This window comes from Phyllobates terribilis, unplaced genomic scaffold, assembly GCF_046119375.1.
Source record: "Phyllobates terribilis strain yellow unplaced genomic scaffold, ASM4611937v1 Scaffold_11__3_contigs__length_659146591, whole genome shotgun sequence".
Classification (NCBI taxonomy): Eukaryota; Metazoa; Chordata; class Amphibia; order Anura; family Dendrobatidae; genus Phyllobates; species Phyllobates terribilis.
Genome location: NW_027362771.1, coordinates 392,557,999 through 392,576,832, shown reverse-complemented (window position 1 = coordinate 392,576,832; position 18,834 = coordinate 392,557,999).

Genomic DNA, 18,834 nt, shown 5'->3' with positions numbered 1-18,834 from the left:
CCGTCACTTGCCGTGACCTCCTGCCTGTCCAGAGACTCTTGCCCGCTCACCTGGGAGTGTCCACCTGCTACCTGTCTGCTAGTCTACCTGGAGGCTCTGCCGTCACTTGCCGTGACCACCTGCCTGTCCAGAGACTCTTGCCCGCTCACCTGGGAGCATCCACCTGCTACCTGTCTGCTAGTCTACCTGGAGGTTCTGCCGTCACTTTCCGTGACCACCTGCCTGTCCAGAGACTCTCGCCCGCTCACCTGGGAGCGCTCACCAGCCACCTGCCTGCTGTCCTTCTACCCAGAGACTGTCCCAGTCACTTGCCGTGACTACCTGCCCTTCTACCCAGAGACTGTCCCTGTCACTTGCCGGGACTACCTACCCGTCTTACCTGGGAGCCACCCGCTTCCTTACAAGGACCGCCCCCTTGTATAGTTGCTCAGAGGTTCCACCTCCCAGTCCCGTTACAAAATGCCTTGGTATTGTTTTTAACCCAGTGGGATCCAGGACCTCTCTGGCCGCTAAGATATCTCGTACGTGTTCCCTTGTTCGGATTCTAAGTTCATGAGAAGTGAGGCCTACATAAATAAGATTGCAAGCACAAGTGGCATAATAATTTACATGCGTAGAGCTACAGGAAATGTGATGGGTAATTTGAAATTGCTGTGTACAATCCGACGACCGAAAATCAAAGGCCCTTACCATATTATTGCATGCCAAACAATCACCGCATGGAAAAAAGTCCCATCTCAGGCCCCTAGATCCGAACAAGGGAACTGTCTCGGCCACATAGCGGCTCTTCTCCAATCTATCTCTAATGCTCTTATTTCTCCTTGCAGTTACCTGTGGTCTATCTGGGAGGGTCACGGCCAATGTGGAGTCTATCCTCAAGATGCTCCAATGTCGCTCCAAAATACGACGCATAGTATTCCATTGAGAGTTGTAAGTGGAGATAAACCGTATTGTGTTGTCCCTTTGTTTACCTCTAATAGCATTATTTAAAAGGCCAGGTCGTGGGGTCTGCTTAGCTCGATTATATCCCTTATTAATGGATCTATTGCTATAGCCCCATGAGAGAAATCTCTCTCTCAAGTCATCCACTTGACATTCAAATCTTGCATCTGAGGAACAATTCCTCCTCATCCGCAAGAATTGACCAGTTAGAATGGCTCTTATCGTGGCAGGCTCATGTGCAGATGTTGCATGAAGCAGAGAATTAACAGACGACTTCTTTCGAAAGATGTCCGTTTGTATATATCCATCCTCTGCTACAATTAATTGAATGTCAAGGAAGTCAGTTTGTTGTTTGTGAAATCTATGCGTGAGCCGAATGTTGGAATTGTTGCAGTTCAGGGAGTTCATAAATTCATTTATTCCTGACTCTGTCCCCTGCCAAATTATAAACAGATCGTCAATATATCGATACCAGCACTGCACATGGGAGGCGGTGCACGCGCCATCACCAAAAACCTGCCTCACCCAATAACCCAGAAACAGGTTAGCGTATGATGGCACGCACGCCGCGCCCATGGCAGTGCCTTGTTTTTGAAGGAAAAATCTGTCTTTAAATGTAAAAAAATTATGAGTCAGGATGAACTGCAACAATTTCAAGAGAAGGTTACACAAAGATGGATCAAAACTACTAGAATTCAGGAAGAATTTGGTGGCCTCAAGGCCATCATTGTGACGTATGCAAGTATAGAGGGACTCCACATCGGCCATGACCAATAGCATATCAGGTTCCAGGCAAATGCCATCAATCTTAGACAGGACGTCCATAGTGTCCCTGACATAGGAGGGCAACATCTCCACAATGGGATGCAGATAGTGTTCAATGAGCTTGCAAATTGGATCACATAGCCCTCCTATGCCAGAGACAATGGGACGCCCTGGTGGGTCACTTAAATTCTTGTGGACCTTTGGCAACAAATAAAAGGTAGGTATCCTAGGTTGAGTTGCAAAGAGACCATCAAGAATGCGTTTGGGAATAATACCCCTAGTCACTGCTGAATCAAGTATCAGATACAATTCTCTGGAATAAGTACCCACTGGGTTATTTGTCAAAGGCATATATGTTTCCTTGTTCCTCAATTGTTTAAAAGCCTCTTTCTCATACAGGTGGGTCGGCCAGATGACAACATTTCCCCCCTTGTCAGCAGGTTTGATCACCACATCTTTAAGGGACTGTAATTCCCTCATTGCTATACGTTGTTGTCGAGTTAAATTGTCCCTATATGATGTTTCTGTAATTTTACGAAAATCCTCAATGACCATTTTGGTAAAAATCTTGACCTGTGGACAAAGTGAAAAGGGGGGAAATGCCGTAGATCTCGGCCAGGCCGATTTGGGAAACCCACCTGCATGACCAGAGGATTGCTCCCCCAGTAGATCTTCAAGGGCTGATAAGGCCTCCAGCTCCTCCTTGGTATTAAATCCCTGCTCACATTTTGATCTATTATGCAGTTTATTTAAAATCAACTTCCTCGAAAAAAGTTGTAAATCCTTCATGGCTGTAAAGAAATTTAATTGATTAGTAGGTACAAAATTTAACCCGAGGCATAGTAACTCACGCTGTGCATCAGTCATGACATGAGACGAAAGGTTGATTACCTCCATGTTACTCCGTGTTTTCCTCTCCCGTTGTTGTGGTACAGGGTTCTTTGTTTTATTGCCATTTTTCCCTTGGTTGACCTTAAGGTGCTTGTAGATCTGATTAGCTGCAATAGACCCTCCCGCTTGTGCCGGTTCCTCACATGATGAAATTGAGGAAAAAGATCCAGATCTAGTTAGAGAAGATCTGGTCTTCAGATTCACTTTTTTCCATCTATAGACATGTTTATTTTGAAAATCCAGCACATCCCGCTGGTATTTTTTTGTCTTTGTGGACAAAATCTCTTTTTCCCACTTTTTGAAGTCTTTGTCTATATCCGCATTCATTGCTGACAAAGCCTCTGGGGTAAGTTGTTTCCTTAGTTCATCTTGTATCAGATTTATTTCTAAATCTAAATCATTGATCATCTTTTCATTGGACTGCATAAGGAGCCCCATAAACCCCTTAGAAAAAAAGTGGAGGCCAAGTCCTTCCATTTATTCTTAAATGTATCATCAATGATCGGAAAGGAGGGGAACACCTGCACACGGAGACGGTATCAGCCCCTCAACGTTTGTTGAGTAGCTCCTTCAGTTTGTTGATGAGATCTCTCGTCTCCACACTATTGGAATCTAAAATCATGTCGGACCCATTACTGAAAACCTCATTAATCTGTTCTAACCACGCTTGTTCACGTGTTTTAAGATCCATTTGTCCAGGAGAGAAAACTGTGAAAACACGCAGAATAATTATATAGAAGGCAAAGAAATCCCGAACAAACCACGTCATTATTAGCCACACGGACTCACAAATATTAAACCCTACAAAGCACCAATTAGAGTCATACAGGACCGAAGAATAACTCATAACAGTCAAATAAATTCATAATTTTATTAAATAACAAACTTACACTTATGGACATACATTTAAAAATTCACCATGCTTATTAACATTGGCATATAAGGAGAATTCCTTTTTGTTACATAAGGTATCAGCAACAGTTCACGACAAAAACAAAAGGACATAGGGCGAGAAGCAATCAAGTCAAAAAGTAATTTGCAGTACTCTATTCTGGTGTCGCATGTCATATAGAATATCTAAGTTCCACATTCAATCACTACATCTGTTTGTCATAGATCAAATGACCTCAACATTTAAGGATAAACGGTCACGTATATGTACCTGATAGTATTAATTGAAATGTAATGTGCAAATTGACCCATCAACCCATTGTCATGGCCATCCGATACTACGACAGATCATAGTGACTGTATGACATGCCCCACTGTGTAAGATCCCTATATTCAATAAAATATGATCAACTGATCAATATGTATCGAAATAATAACCTCCTGTAAGGAGATAAACATACATGGGGCATGAGTCAGAAGCTGTCCAGCAAAAAATTGGTCTAAAACCAGTAATGCAATGAAGCATTATACTGAGTGATAGTGACTCATTGTGAACATGAAAATTAGTTATCAATTGCACCACATCATTGATTGGAGGATATTTGCGTTTCCAATGCATTCACAGTCCCATGCCATTATACGTGTTAGGCGCCAGGCGCTTGCTGGATCAGAAATGGGTTCTGAATCATCAGTGGATTCTGTGGTCTCCCATTCTGGTTCATCCAGGTCTGATGCTGCACAGCATCGCCGTCGGTCCCAATGCCTAGCCAATGCACGAGAGGTACAAGTGGTATCTTGTGTATTTGTGCCTAGCAACATGAAGCACAGGTTGCGGAGAGAGACTAGGCCACTGCAGCCTAAGTCTATAATGCATCGCACTGAGCATGTCCGTGACCTGGCGGATCATGATTGGTGGTTTGGCACCCACCTGACCCTGTGACCTGGCACCGCCTGATTGGTCACGGGTGTCGTCACCAATGGTGCGACAGTGGGGCAGGGCTTAATCTTTAAAAGGCCCGCCCACAAACATGGCGGCGCGCTCAGATCATTTGAGCTAGCTGTTTGTGGTGTGTGCACGCTTACTCAGGGCTCAAAGAGCCATAGCTTTAGCTGGGCAGGTAGAGGCCGGGCTCAAAGAGCCATAGCTTTAGCTAGGCAGGTAGCTTCGCCTCGCTGACTGGCTCTAACCAGGGGGTTTGCCTTACACCCCGAGCCGCCTGTGAGCTAAATAGAGCGGGTTTGCTCAGTCCGGTAGCACGCCGGCTGAGTGCTCGGATACCCGGCGGGAATCACCCGCATGCTAGCGCCGTCTCCTATAGCGTAGCGCCTGTACCGTAGACAGGGCTACTGATCATAGTCCAGTCACACGTCTCCTTGCGGTTCTTGGAGAAGAGTGTGAACCGCTTTAGCGCCAATCCCCATAGTGTAGCGCCTGTATCAAAGACAGGGCTACTGCTGTTCCCACGGTCGCACGTCTCCCTGCGGTTCTTGGAGATTGTGCGAACCGTCTTACCCTTCTGTGTGCTGTAACACGAAGGGCTAAGGTTTTGTTAGGTGCGTCGCCGGTCGCTCTCCCTCCGTGCAGTCAACGGAGATAGAGCGTACCGCTATACCCTGTCCAGTGTGAAGTTAACACGGAAGGGTTATCTTTAGTTGGTTGTCTTCCCTTCTCACCCGGGAAGAGTTCGGCAGCAGTCCACCAGGCTGCATCGTGGACCCCGGGGTCGGTTGCGTTCCTATTTAATAAAGTGTTTGCAACCGTCCCCCTAACAGTATCTGAGTGCCAGGGTCTTGCCGAACATGGCCGACAACCAGCTGCTGCAGCGTCATATACAGCAACTGGAGACCAGACTCAGGTCTCTGGAACAAACAGTCCCGGTTGCTGATACCACTGCAGTAGCTACCCAGGTGGCTTCTCTAGCAGCCAGTATGATAAACTCGACTGCCACCGCTGCAAGTGCTCCATTACCCCGCTTTGCTCTCCCGGAGAAATTTTCTGGGGACAGTAAATTTTGCAGGGGTTTTATAAATCTATGCTCCATTCACTTGGAGATGATGGAGGCACGATTTCCTTCCGAGAGAGCCAAAGTGGGTTATGTTATCTCGTTGCTCTCCCACAGTGCTCTGGAGTGGGCTACTCCACTGTGGGAGCGGAATGACCCGGTTGTGGCTAATGCAGGTCTTTTTCTTAGGACCTTAAAAAGCGTCTTTCTGGGGCCTCAGGTCACGCATGATACGGCTCTTAAGCTGCTTGCGTTGACCCAGGGTTTGGTCACCGCCAGCCATTATGCCATTCAGTTCAGAATCTTCGCGGCTGAACTGGATTGGCCGGAGCGGTCGCTGATCCCGCTGTTTTGGAGAGGGCTGGCTGGGCACGTTAAAGATGTCCTAGCTACCAGAGAGATTCCAACCTCTCTGGAAGAGTTAATTACACTTGCTAACAGAATTGATCTGCGTCATGCAGAACGCAAGTTAGAGCTGGAGCTTTCCAGACCCCGGTTTCGGTTGGCACCCGCTTTCTCTAGGCCTATCTCCAAACCCGCGGTTTCCAATCCGGAGCCTGAGGCTATGGACATTAATAACCGTTAATAAGGTCTCCAAGCAGTCGGGAAACGAGAGTGTCTAACCACCGTTGGAGGGGGTGTGTTTGATTCAGGGGTCTCGTCCTCCAAATTACTTTATGAGGTGACGTTGTCCTTCGGAACAACCGTGGTCACAGCCAAGGCGTGGGTGGATTCTGGAGCTGATGGCAACTTTTTGTCTGCAGCATTTGCCCAGAGACATGCCATTCCTACGGACTTACTGCCTAGGCCAATGAACATCAGGGTGGTCAATGGGTCCCTGCTGGATACACAAATTACCCACCAGTCTGTTCCTCTCACCATGTCGTTTCCTCAGGGTCACCGGGAGGTTATCTCCTTCCTTATTATCCCCGGGGGATTAGCTGAGGTGTTATTGGGCCTTCCTTGGCTACGCCATCACTCTCCACACATTGACTGGTGTACAGGGAGAATTTCGTCCTGGGGTAAAGACTGTGTGCTCCAGTGTATGGTTACAGCTGCCCGAGGAGCAGTCTCTGAGCCTCCTTCTGACTTGTCCGCTCTGCCTGTGCAATACCGGAGCTTTGCGGATGTCTTTTCTAAAAAGGCTGCTGAGACTTTACCTCCCCACCGACCGTATGACTGCCCTATTGACCTGGTCCCCGGTACTGAGCCTCCTCGCGGTAGGGTCTACCCTCTGTCTGTACCCGAGACCCAGGCCATGTCTGATTATATCAGAGAGAATCTGGCTCGGGGGTTTATCAGAAAATCGGTCTCTCCTGCGGGAGCGGGGTTTTTCTTTGTTCAGAAAAAAGGGGGTGATTTGCGTCCCTGCATTGATTACAGAGGATTAAATGCCATCACCATCAAGAATAAATATCCTCTGCCCCTTATTTCTGAGCTGTTTGACAGGTTGCGAGGGGCTCATATTTTCACTAAACTGGACCTGCGAGGGGCATATAATCTGGTGCGAATCCGTGAGGGCGACGAGTGGAAAACAGCCTTTAACACTCGTGATGGCCATTACGAGTATCTCATCATGCCTTTCGGATTATGCAATGCCCCCGCGGTTTTTCAAGATTTCGTCAACGATATCTTTCGGGATTTGCTGCTATCTTCCGTGGTAGTCTATCTTGATGATATTCTCATTTTTTCCCAGGACCTCTCCACACACCGAGAGGATGTTCGCAGGGTTTTCAAGCGATTGCGAGCAAATTCCTTGTACTGTAAGCTGGAGATGTGTCAATTTGAACGAGAGTCGTTACCGTTCCTGGGCTACATCATTTACAGTAAGGGATTGGCTATGGATCCACAAAAGTTGGTGGCGGTACAGAACTGGCAGGAGCCCCATTCTCTTAAAGTGGTACAACGCTTCATGGGCTTTATTAACTACTACCGGCAGTTCATACCACATTTTTCCACCCTGGTGGCTCCCTTAGCCGCTTTAACCCGAAAGGGTGCCAATCCCAAGGACTGGTCTCAGGAGACATCCGAGGCGTTCCGGGAGATTAAATCCTACTTTGCTAGAGCTCCCATTCTCCATCGCCCGGATGTGGACAAGCCGTTCTTCCTGGAGGTTGATGCCTCTTCTGTCGGAGCAGGAGCGGTTCTCTCCCAAAAGAATAAACAGGGTCGGACAAGACCATGTTTTTTCTTCTCCAAGACCTTCTCTCCAGCAGAGAGGAATTATACTATTGGTGACAAAGAATTGCTGGCCATTAAAATGGCTTTTTCAGAATGGAGGTATCTCTTGGAGGTGTGCTAAGCATCCATTCGTGGTATATTCCGATCACAAAAATCTGTTATACCTACAGACGGCGCAGTGTCTTAACCCGAGGCAGGCCAGGTGGTCTCTTTTCTTTTCTCGGTTCAATTTCTCCATTCACTTCTTAAAAGGAGAGAAGAACCCTCGGGCAGACGCTTTGTCCCGGTCCATGGATATGGCTGAGGATGAGGACGAGCCAAGGCTCATTGCTCCGCCTGAGTGTATGCAGACGCTGGCTCCAGTGTCTCTAAATCAGGTTCCTCCCGGGAGGACGTTTGTTCCACCAAATTTACAGAACGAGGTACTGTCCTGGGCACATGCCTCTAAGATCGGAGGTCATTTTGGGGTCAAGCGTACCACAGAGCTTCTCCAACGCTCATATTGGTGGCCTCGGTTACCCCAGGACGTTAAGGAGTATGTCCAAGCATGTGTCTCCTGTGCGAGAAATAAACCATCAGAAGCCGGTTGGTCTTCTTCATCCTTTACCCATGGCGGATAGACCTTGGGAGCTGGTTGGGATGGATTTTATTGTGGAGTTGCCTAAGTCTCGGGGAATCACGACTATATGGGTGGTGTCTGACCATTTCTCTAAGATGGTTCACCTGGTCCCTCTGCCTAGGGTTCTTTCCTCCCGGGTTCTGGCATCGTTGTTCATTCGTCACGTTTTCCATCTCCACGGGATGCCTGATAGGATTGTCTGTGATCGGGGACCACAGTTTTCCTCCCGGTTTTGGAGAGAATTGTGTAATTTGCTTGACATTGAACTAAATCTTTCCACTGCTTATCACCCAGAGACCAATGGTCTGGTGGAACGCACTAACCAGACGCTGGTGACATACTTGCGCCATTTAGTTTCTGCCAACCAGAATGACTGGTCGATATTGCTTCCCTGGGCAGAGTTTGCCTTAAACAACGCAGTGGCGGATTCCACGGGTCAGACTCCGTTTCTCCTAAATAATGGCCAACATCCGCGAGTCCCGGTTCCTATGCCGGTTTTCTCTGTGGAACCTGGGGTCAGAGATTGGGCTCAGGAGGCGCGGGAGGTTTGGGATTATACCCAGGAGGCTATTTTGGCTTCCAAGAATTGGATGAGAGAGTCGGCTGACGCTCATCGTCGTCCAGCCCCCGTATTCTCCCCGGGCGACAGAGTGTGGCTCGCGGCTCGCAACATCAGGGTACGCAGCATTTGTATCGAGAGATTCCAGAGCATTCCGTTTGGAGTAAAACTTGGAATCCAAGACAACGAGGACTTAGCAGAATAATTGGACGCATGTATGCTGTTAGTGTCAAGGATCAAGAAAGATATTGCCTTCGGCTGTTACTACTGCATGTGAAAGGAGCTACAAGTTATGACGATTTGAAAACAGTTAACAGAGTATTGCATGATACATTTAAAGCTGCAGCTTTGGCTTTAGGACTTCTATTGGATGATACTGTGTGGAGACTTACTTTAGAAGATGCAGTTACCCTACTTATGCCTAACCAAATTCGTGAATTGTTTGCCTACATCTGCGTATTTGGACCGTCTACAAATCCGGCTCAACTTTGGACAAATTTCAAAGAACATATAATCGAGGATTACTGCTTACGTCTTCACAACAGAAGTGGAAATTGTCAAAATTGCGAATCTTATGCCATGCAAGATGTCCAAAATGTTTTACTACTGCATGGAAAAACATTTTCAGACTTTAATTTGCCACAGCCTGCAATTCAAGTTCCACAAGTTCCAGAGTATGACAAAGCTTACGAATTATTGTTGGCAACAGAGAAGAGAAACTCCTTAAATGAACAACAACGGATTGCATATGACACTATTGTGAGCGCTATAGAAACCAAGCAGATGCAAGGCCAAAATATTTCTTTATTGACAGTCCAGGAGGGAGCGGTAAAATATACCTCTATGAAGTTTTAATGCATCACGTTAGAGGGTTGGGAAAAGTCGTATTGCCATCGGATACAACAGGTATTGCAGCAAACCTTTTACGAGGAGGTCGCACTATCCATTCACTCTTTGGGATACCAGTTCCAGTCAACGAAATCTCCGTTTCCAGAATAAAACAAGACACATTTGATAGTTAAACAACGCAAATCTTTTGATACTTGACGAGTGCACCATGGCACCCAAATACGCTTTGAGCTTAATTGACAGACTTCTGTGTGAAGTAATGACTACAAATGTTGCTGAAAAAAATGAAATTCCATTTGGAGGTAAAGTTTTTGTCATTGGCGGAGATTTTAGGCAATGCCTTCCAGTCATACCAAATGGAACAAGAACAGATGTTATCGAGTCCAGCTTAAAAATGGCTGACCTTTGGAAACAGTTTAATAAACTCCAACTAATTAATAACATGCGAGCTTTTGACCCAGAGTACAGCAAGTGGCTTCTTAAACTTGGTGACGGTGAGATTAGCAACGAATACAACCTTGGAGAAGAGATTATTGAAATACCAGAAGACATGTTGTGCACTGACTGCATCGTAAGTGATGTTTTTGGACAATGCGTTGAAATTGATGTGAACCACCAAAGCAGTGTTGAGAGGGCATCTTCCCATGCAATTCTCTGATGACGTGGCTCTGCTAAATTCCCGTGTGATGGATAGAATGCCTGGAGAGTATACAGTTAGGTCCATATATATTTGGACAGAGACAACATTTTTCTAATTTTGGTTCTAGACATTACCACAATGAATTTTAAACAAAACAATTCAGATGCAGTTGAAGTTTAGACTTTCAGCTTTCATTTGAGGGTATCCACATTAAAATTGGATGAAAAGTTTAGGAGTTTCAGCTCCTTAACATGTGCCACCCTGTTTTTAAAGGGACCAAAAGTAATTGGACAGATTAAATATTTGTAAATAAAATGTTCCTTTCTCGTACTTGGTTGAAAACCCTTTGTTGGCAATGACTGCCTGAAGTCTTGAACTCATGGACATCATCAGACGCTGTGTTTCCTCCTCAAAGTTGGAACAATCGTAATGTTGCTGCGGAATCTAAATACAAAAAATGGTCTATGTAATGGAACTCGGCTTATTGTTACTGGACTCCATTCACACGTAATTCAAGCAAGAGTGATCACTGGATCAGCAAAAGGAGACGAAGGGTTCATTCCACGCATTGATTTATGTCCTTCGGACACCGGTCTTCCATTTAGGCTTCGGCGTCGAAAAGTTTCCAGTAAAACCAGCTATTTCCATGACAATAAACAAGTCACAAGGTCAAACTCTACACCGCGTTGGCATATATCTACCGGAGCCCGTGTTTGGTCATGGACAACTCTACGTTGCATTTTCAAGAGTTAAAATGAGATCCAATGTCAAGGTGCAAGTTCTTCATACCCCTTTAAAAGAAAAGTTGCTTATTGATAGTCAAAACCTATTCACAAGAAATGTGGTGTACAAAAATATTTTGGGCTGATATTGTTAGCAAATATATTATAGTGTTGATGTACTTCTTTTGTCCGATGATTTATTTAAATACAGTTAGATAATCATGTAATGGTTTATATATTTTGATGATCTGCTTAATTATTTCGATCAGTTGTATTAAGTTCTATGAGCAATAAAATTTAATGATAATGTATATATTTTACACGGAAAATCGTGTGTATTCATTGCATTATTCTTAAATCTTCATAAATGAACAACATACATATTCTAGAATAGCCGATGCGTTGGAATCGGGCGACCATCTAATATATATATATATATATATATATATATATATATATATATATATTTACAGTACAGACCAAAAGTTTGGACACACCTTCTCATTTAAAGATTTTCTGTATTTTCATGACTTTGAAAATTGTACATTCACACTGAAGGCATCAAAACTATGGATTAACACATGTAGAATTATATACGTAACAAAAAAGTGTGAAACAACTGAAAATATGTCTTATATTCTAGGTTCTTCAAAGTAGCCACCTTTTGCTTTGATGACTGCTTTGCACACTCTTGGCATTTTCTTGATCAGCTTCAAGAGGTAGTCACCGGAAATGGTTTTCACTTCACAGGTGTGCCCTGTCAGGTTTAATAAGTGGGATTTCTTGCCTTATAAATGGGGTTGGGACCATCAGTTGTGTTGTGCAGAAGTCAGGTGGATACACAGCTGATAGTCCTACTGAATAGACTGTTAGAATTTGTATTATGGCCACAAAAAAGCAGCTAAGTAAAGAAAAACGAGTGGCCATCATTAAGAAATGAAGGTCAGTCAGTACAAAAAATTGGGCAAACTTTGAAAGTGTCCCCAAGTGCAGTTGCAAAAAAATCAAGCGCTACAAAGAAACTGGCTCACATGAGGACCGCCCCAGGAAAGGAAGACCAAGAGTCACCTCTGCTTCTGAGGATAAGTTTATCCGAGTCACCAGCCTCAGAAATCGCAGGTTAACAGCAACTCAGATTAGAGACCAGGTCAATGCCACACAGAGTTCTAGCAGCAAACACATCTCTACAACAACTGTTAAGAGGAAACTTTGTGCAGCAGGCCTTCATGGTAAAATAGCTGCTAGGAAACCACTGCTAATGACAGGCAACAAGCAGAAGAGACTTGTTTGGGCTAAAGAACACAAGGAATGGACATTAGACCAGTGGAAATCTGTGCTTTGGTCTGATGAGTCCAAATTTGAGACCTTTGGTTCCAACCACCGTGTCTTTGTGCGACGCAGAAAAGGTGAATGGATGGACTCTTCATGCCTGGTTCCCACCGTGAAGCATAGAGGAGGAGGTGTGATGGTGTGGGGGTGCTTTGCTGGTGACACTGTTGGGGATTTATTCAAAATTGAAGGCATACTGAACCAGCATGGCTACAACAGCATCTTGCAGCGGCATGCTATTCCATCCGGTTTGCGTTTAGTTGGACCATAATTTATTTTTCAACAGGACAATGACCCCAAACACACCTCCAGGCTGTGTAAGGGTTATTTGACCAAAAAGGAGAGTGATGGGGTGCTACGCCAGATGACCTGGCCTTCACAGTCACCAGACATGAACCCAATCGAGATGGTTTGGGGTGAGCTGGACAGCAGAGTGAAGGCAAAAGGGCCAACAAGTGCTAAGCATCCCTGGGAACTTCTTCAAGATTGTTGGAAGACCATTTCCGGTGACTACCTCTTGAAGCTCATCAAGAGAATGTCAAAAGTGTGCAAAGCAGTCATCAAAGCAAAAGGTGGCAACTTTGAAGAACCTAGAATATAAGACATATTTTCAGTTGTTTCACACTTTTTTGTTAAGTATATAATTCCACATGTGTTAATTCATAGTTTTGATGCCTTCAGTGTGAATGTACAATTTTCAAAGTCATGAAAATTCAGAAAAATCTTTAAATGAGAAGGTGTGTCCAAACTTTTGGTCTGTACTGTATATATATATATATATATATATATATATATATATACATGTATTTATATATATATATATATATATATATATATATATATATATATATATATATATATATATATATATACTGTTAAAAAAAATAAAGGGAACACTCAAATAAGACATCCTAGATCTGAATGAATGAAATATTCTCAATGAATACTTTGTTCTGTACAAAGTTGAATGTGCTGACAACAAAATCACACAAAAATCATCAATGGAAATCAAATTTATTAACCAATGGAGGCCTGGATTTGGGGTCACCCCCAAAATTAAAGTGGAAAAACACACTACAGGCTGATCCAACTTTGATGTAATGTCCTTAAAACAAGTCAAAATGAGGCTTAGTATTGTATGTGGCCTCCACGTGCCTGTATGACCTCCCTACAACGCCTGGGCATGCTCCTGATGAGGTTGCGGATGGTCTCCTGTGGGATCTCCTCCCAGACCTGGACTAAAGCATCCGCCAACTCCTTGACAGTCTGTGGTGCAACGTGATGTTGGTGGATGGAGTGAGACATGATGTCCCAAATGTGCTCAATCGGATTCAGGTCTGGGGAACGGGCGGGCCAGTCCATAGCTTCAATGCCTTCATCTTACAGGAGCTGCTGACACACTCCAGTCACATGAGGTCTGGCATTGTCCTGCATCAGGAGGAACCCAGGGCCAACCGCTCATCAAGAGAATGCCAAGAGTGTGCAAAGCAGTCATCAAAGCAAAAGGTGGCTACTTTGAAGAACCTAGAATATAAGACATATTTTCAGTTGTTTCACAATTTTTTGTAAAATTTATAATTCCACATGTGTTAATTCATAGTTTTGATGCCTTCAGTGTGAATGTACAATTTTCAAAGTCATGAAAATACAGAAAAATCTTTAAATGAGAAGGTGTGTTCAAACTTTTGGTTTGTACTGTATATACGAGGGTCAGTCAATAAGTAATGCCTCCTATTTTTTTTCTCCTTTTAATTGGCAAGAAATTCAAATGCAATTACATAGGTTGAAAACCACAACATTAATGATTAATTTGTCACTTTTCATTATAATCTCCATCCATTTCCACAGTCTTGGTCCACCGTTTAACAAGGGCATGTATTCCAGCATGGTAAAAAACATTCTTGGGACCCACTGTACACAAACTTTTCTGTATCCCAGTTGTCCAATAATTTTCATCACACTGCCTTTACTGAGGCAGATAATGCCACACAATTCATCTGCAGTCACCCGACGGTCACCACGAATGATGTCATCGACTCGCTGAATGTTGCTTAGAGTCACTGCGGTTACTGGCCTGCCACTTCGCATTTTGTCAGCCAACAGTGATGGCCCTTCAGATGTGTTACAGCGACAAACCCATCGTCTAACAGTACTGACATCCACTGTTGCATCACCGTACATATTTTTCAGTCTCTCATGAATTCGAATGGGCGTTTCACCTTCTGTATGCAAGAATTCAATCACAGAATGTTGTCTAATACAAACATCGATGTCAGCCATTTTGCAAATGGATACAGTCCTGCCACCTGTTGGTGCAGGAAGTTGCAATTGCTGTGGATTGGAGAAGAAGGTTTGAGGAATTGTGCCAAATTTGAATATTTAACATAACTACCTTATTTATGGAGAAAAAAAATAGGAGACATTACTTATTGACTGACCCTCGTATATATAAACTACCGTTCAAAAGTTTGGGGTCATTTAGAAATTTCATTATTTTTGAAAGAAAAGCACATTTTTTTTCAATGAAGCTAACATTAAATGAATCAGAAATACACTCTATAAATTGTTAATGTAGTAAATGGCTATTCTAGCTGCAAACGTCTTGTTTTTATTGCAATATCTACATAGGTGTATAGAGGCCCATTTCCAATAACCACCACTCCAGTGTTTTAATGGCACATTGTGTTTGCTAACTGTGTAAGAAAGCTAATGGATGTTTAGAAAACCCTTGCACAAGTATGTTATCTTAGCTGAAAACAGTTTGGCTGATTTGAGAAGCCAAAAAACTGACCTTCCTTTGAGCAAGTTCAGAATCTGGAGCATTACATTTGTTTGTTCTATGAAACTCTCAAAATGGCCAGAAAAAGAGACTTTTCATGTGAAACTCGACAGTCTATTCTTGTTCTTAGAAATGAAGGCTATTCCATGCAAGAAATTTCCAAGAAACTGAAGATTTCCTACACCGGTGTGTACTACTCCCTTCAGAGGAGAGCACAAACAGGCTCTAACCAGAGTAGAAAGAGAAGTGGGAGGCCCCGATGCACAACTGAGCAACAAGACAAGTACATTAGAGTCTCTAGTTTGAGAAATCGACCTCTCACTGCTCCTCAACTGGCAGCTTCATTAAATAGTACACGCAAAACACCAGTGTCAATGTCTACAGTGAAGAGGCAACTCCTGGATGCTGGCCTTCAGGGCAAAGTGGCAAAGAAAAAGCCATATCTGAGACTGGCTAAGAAAAGGAAAAGATTAATATGGGCAAAAGAACACAGACATTGGACAGAGGAACATTGGAAAAAAGTTTTATGGACAGATGAATCAAAGTTTGAGGTGTTTGGATCACACAGAAGAACATTTGTGAGACGCAGAACAACTGAAAAGATGCTGGAAGAGTGCCTGACGCCATCTGTCAAGCATGGTGGAGGTAATGTGATGGTCTGGGGTTGCTTTGGTGCTGGTAAATTTGGAAATTTGTACAAGGTAGATGGGATTTTGAATAAGGAGGGCTATAACTCCATTTTGCAACGCCATGCCATACCCTGTGGACAGGGAGCCAATTTCATCCCACAACAGGACAATGTCCCAAAGCACACCTCCAAATTATGCATGAAATATTTAGGGAAGAAGCAGGCAGCTGGTATTCTAGCTGTAATGGAGTGGCCAGCGCAGTCAGCAGATCTCAACCCCATTGAGCTGTTGTGGGAGCAGCTTGACCGTAAGGGACGCAAAAAGTGCCCATCAAGCCAATCCAACTTGTTGGAGGGCTTCAGGAAGCATGGGGTAAAACTTCTCAAGATTACCTCAGCAAATTAACAGCTAGAATGCCAAAGGTCTGCAATGCTGTAATTGCTGCAAAGGGAGCATTCTTTGACGAAAGCAAAGTTTGAAGGAGAAAATTATTTTTTCAAATAAAAATCATTATTTCTAACCTTGTCAATGTCTGGACTATATTTTCTATTCATTTTGCAACTCACTTGATAAGTAAAAGTATGCGTTTTCATGGAAAACACAAAATTGTCTGGGTGACCACAAACTTTTGAACGGTAGAGTATATATATATATATATATATATATATATATATATATATATATATATATATATATATATATTCAGTACAGACCAAAAGTTTGGATGCACCTTCTCATTTTAAGATTTTTCTGTATTTTCATGACTATGAAAATTGTACATTCACACTGAAGGCATCAAAACTATGAATTAACACATGTGGAATTATATACTTAACAAAAAAGTGTGAAACAACTGAAAATATGTCTTATATTCTAGGTTCTTCAAAGTTGCCACCTTTTGCTTTGATGACTGCTTTGCACACTCTTGGCATTCTCTTGATGAGCTTCAAGAGGTAGTCACCGGAAATGGTCTTCCAACAATCTTGAAGGAGTTCCCAGAGATGCTTAGCACTTGTTGGCCCTTTTGCCTTCACTCTGCGGTCCAGCACACCCCAAACCATCTCGATTGGGTTCAGATCTGGTGACTGTGGAGGCCAGGTCATCTGGCATAGCACCCCATCACTCTCCTTCTTGGTCAAATAGCCCTTACACAGCCTGGAGGTGTGTTTGGGGTCATTGTCCTGTTGAAAAATAAATGATGGTCCAACTAACGCAAACCGGATGGAATAGCATGCCGCTGCAAGACGCTGTGGTAGCCATGCTGGTTCAGTATGCCTTCAATTTTGAATAAATCCCCAACAGTGTCACCAGCAAAGCACCCCCACACAATCACACCTCCTCCTATATGCTTCACGGTGGGAACCAGGCATGTAGAGTCCATCCGTTCACCTTTTCTGCGTCGCACAAAGACACTGTGGTTGGAACCAAAGACCTCAAATTTGGACTCATCAGACCAAAGCACAGATTTCCACTGGTCTAATGTCAATTCCTTGTGTTCTTTAGCCCAAACAAGTCTCTTCTGCTTGTTGCCTGTCCTTAGCAGTGGTTTCCTAGCAGCTATTTTTCCATGAAGGGCTGCTGCACAAAGTCTCCTCTTAACAGTTGTTGAAGAGATGTGTCTGCTGCGAGAACTTTGTGTGGCATTGACCTGGTCTCTAATCTAAGCTGCTGTTAACCTGTGATTTCTGAGGCTGGTGACTCGAATAAACTTATCCTCAGAAGCAGAGGTGACTCTTGGTCTTCCTTTCCTGGGGCGGTCGTCATGTGAGCCAGTTTCTTTGTAGCGCTTGATGGTTTTTGCAACTGCACTTGGGGATACTTTCAAAGTTTGCCCAATTTTTCGGACTGACTGACCTTCATTTCTTAAAGTAATGATGACCACTCGTTTTTCTTTACTTAGCTGCTTTTTTCTTGGCATAATACAAATTCTAACAGTCTATTCAGTAGGACTATCAGCTGTGTATCCACCAGACTTTTGCACAACACAACTGATGGTCCCAACCCCATTTATAAGGCAAGAAATCCCACTTATTAAACCTGACAGGGCACACCTGTGAAGTGAAAACCATTTCCGGTGACTACCTCTTGAAGCTCATCAAGAGAATGCCAAGAGTGTGCAAAGCAGTCAGCAAAGCAAAAGGTGGCTACTTTGAAGAACCTAGAATATAAGACATATTTTCAGTTGTTTCACACTTTTTTGTTAAGTATATAATTCCACATGTGTTAATTCATAGTTTTGATGCCTTCAGTGTGAATGTACAATTTTCATAGTCATGAAAATACAGAAAAATCTTTAAATGAGAAGGTGTGTCCAAACTTTGGTCTGTACTGTATATACATACATACACAGTATATATACACAGTACCGAGCAAACGTTTAAGGGCAGCTAAGTAAGAATACTTTCAAAAATGGAAGTGTTGATAATACTTTCCATTTTGTTAATTATAAAACCAAACTAAATGAACAAAATAAAAATCTAAATTAAATCAATATTTGCTGTTATAGCCCTGTGCCTTAAAACGAGCTTCAATTTGTATAGGTACACTTATACAGTATTTGAAGGAACTCAGCACCAGAGAGGTTGTTCCAAACTTCCTGAAGAACAAATCACAGACCTTCTGTACATGTAGGCTCATGCAAATCCTTCTAACTCTTCATGTAATCCCAGACAGGGTCGATGATATTAAGATTAGGCCTCTGTGGGGGACTTATCATCACTTCCAGAGCTTCTTGTTCTTCTTTATGCTGAAAATACTTCTTAGTGACATTGGCTGTATGTCTAGGCTAGTTGTCCTGTTGCAGAATAAAATTTGAGCCAATCAGACGCCTTCCTGATGGTATTGCTTGATGGATAAGTATCTGTCTGTATTTCTCAGTATTGAGGATAACCTTAATCCTGAACAAATCCCCAAATCAATTTGCTGAAATGCAGCCCTAATCTTACAAAAACCCTCCACTATGCTTCGATGTTGCCTGCAAACAGTACTGCTCGCCAATCCTTTGGTGAACAAACTACCTTCTGTTACAGTGTCCA